This window comes from Penaeus monodon, chromosome 32 (genome assembly GCF_015228065.2).
Source record: "Penaeus monodon isolate SGIC_2016 chromosome 32, NSTDA_Pmon_1, whole genome shotgun sequence".
NCBI classification, from domain to species: Eukaryota; Metazoa; Arthropoda; class Malacostraca; order Decapoda; family Penaeidae; genus Penaeus; species Penaeus monodon.
Genome location: NC_051417.1, coordinates 35,442,164 through 35,444,365, shown reverse-complemented (window position 1 = coordinate 35,444,365; position 2,202 = coordinate 35,442,164). Strand labels below are relative to the sequence as shown.

At 41.6% G+C, this 2,202-nt stretch overlaps 1 pseudogene; it reads left to right on the top strand.

The window, feature by feature from the left end:
* The first annotated feature begins 300 nt into the window (after positions 1–300).
* Positions 301–2,202, top strand: part of LOC119593654 — a 4,481-nt pseudogene continuing 2,579 nt past the window's right edge.

The following is a 2,202-nucleotide window of genomic DNA, read 5'->3' as shown; positions in this document are numbered from 1 at the left end:
TACATGTAGGGTGGCTACATGGATAGATTGATGGATCTGCGCGCGCGCGGATGAATTGTATGTGTACAGTACCGTGTGTTTAGTTTGGTGTCCTGTGGCGTACGAGTGTGGCACAAGTGGTTTATTTCTTTTATTTTGTAGTTTGTAAGTGCAATTCTTATAATGTAAATAGACATGTCAGGTGTTTATTGTACAGGGACTTCGTACATTTTTTCCCCTAGTTATCTTGTTATATGATTTTAAATTATCGTATTCACAATGACAATCCATATCACAGGGATTAGACCTCATGGTTGAAAAACGCTATCTGAGAAGACCTACTTGTCCCGCAAATGCCACAGATCCCACTCGAATGGGTCACACGGAGAGTCGCAACGGGGTCCTTCCTGCGCCGCCACCAGGGGGTCGCTGAGGGTACCGCTTCACGCCGCCGAAGATGGAAACTTTCTTCAAGGTTTTGCACATCCCGGTTCTGTTGTGTAGAGAGCAGGGTTGATTTTGGGGGGGACTTTTCTTGGGGATGATTTTTGCCAGATTTATGGAATTGAAATGGTTTGTCAGATTTAGGGAATGTTTTTTTCCCTGTTTCCCGGATGAGCTAATCATGATCCTCAGGGAGTGAGGAGCAGGTCATCGACGCCAAGCTTGAAATTGGAGGCGTGGTCATTAGTCGCTATGAGTACGATATAATGGCGAAAACCACTGTTACCTGTTCGAGGTGCTCGAGCGGGCGTGGGCAGCACTGGATTGTGCCTTATTGATATGAAGATTGAGTTTGGCATTGACGCCGAGACCAGAAGTTCTTGCTATGAGGATATCTGCTAGTATAAAGGATAGGGCACCTGCTTTAAGAAGAACGTAATAATAAGCCACGCATTCGAAATTTAATTAAGCCAAGAAAAAAAATGGGGAAAACTGATTCATGGGTAATTTTGTTCCATCTTGCAGAAGAAATTCTTTTGTCCGATACCATTGACCAGATTCCTGGAGACTTTGGCCTTCTGGTGACAAAAGGCTGATGAAGGACAAAACAGTAAAAATATTTTCGTATTTGGGCATCACTACATACTTGCATATACCTTAATTATAAAGAAACTAATAGCGTGGTTCCTTAACATCGTTCGTCACCATACTGACAGACCCTCCCGCTTACAGGTTTACCGTAATCTTGAGAGTGTTTCGAAGAGGTCTTGATCAGGTGAAGAGGAACTTCCAGTGGGTTGCAGATAAGCTGGATGCGTTTATACCAAAACAAAAAGGCTTGGTAAAACAACTTAAATCTGTCGTTTTTTATGTCGTATAGCTATGATTTTTGTTTATTAAATTATCAAAACGTTGCAATATTCGTGCAATTAATTTTTTAAATTTTATGACTTCTATATTGATACTAGGTTTTCGTGTTGATGGGATCCAAATCGGGTACGCCACCGTGAAAAGATTCGAGACCACTGCAAAGAAACTGGGTGGTCCCCTGCCAGCTCCGTGTAACCTCTGCTCACAAGGGCAAAGAGGAAAGCCTTGCCATTATTGCACAGGTAAGTGAAATACAAAAGTAAAAAAAATAAATGGTAATTAAGGACTCTGCAAATAAAAAAAAAAAAAATCCATAATCGACGTTACATAGAAATTTTTAATTACAGTATGAAGGTCTTGGAATCCCACTGGTGTTTTTGGCTGTTGCGGGTCGCAGTAACGGTTTGGGCCCAGTTACCTGCGCCAAACACCTGCGCACCTGTCATCAACTGCCCACCACTCAAGCCCCAGGAACTCTCCAGAGATGTATGGTCATCCCTCAACCTCCGTCAGGTGCGTAAACGTGCAGACGTCCCCCTAAACTGCATAATTGTAATGGGGACCCGTTACAATATGACGGATCATTGTAGATTTATGGGTTCAAGACTTTTTTTTTTTAATTAGCGATACAGGAAATTCCGAGGAATTATGCAGGGCATTGATGTAAAAGATCAGAAATCTCATTTTACTTTCGCACCCAAACAAGCCCAAAAATATAACATTTAGGAAATTTCCGGTTTATATTGCTCTGTTGCATAATGATTTCTGCAGTTCAAAATGAGCGCTTAGGGACTGTTTAAATGATCCCCCAAATTTGGGTTTGTTACATTTTAGATAGATATCAATTTTAAGAAGAACTTTTGACTAATATATTTCATTAGGTATGTCTACAGGATCCCCCCCCCCCCT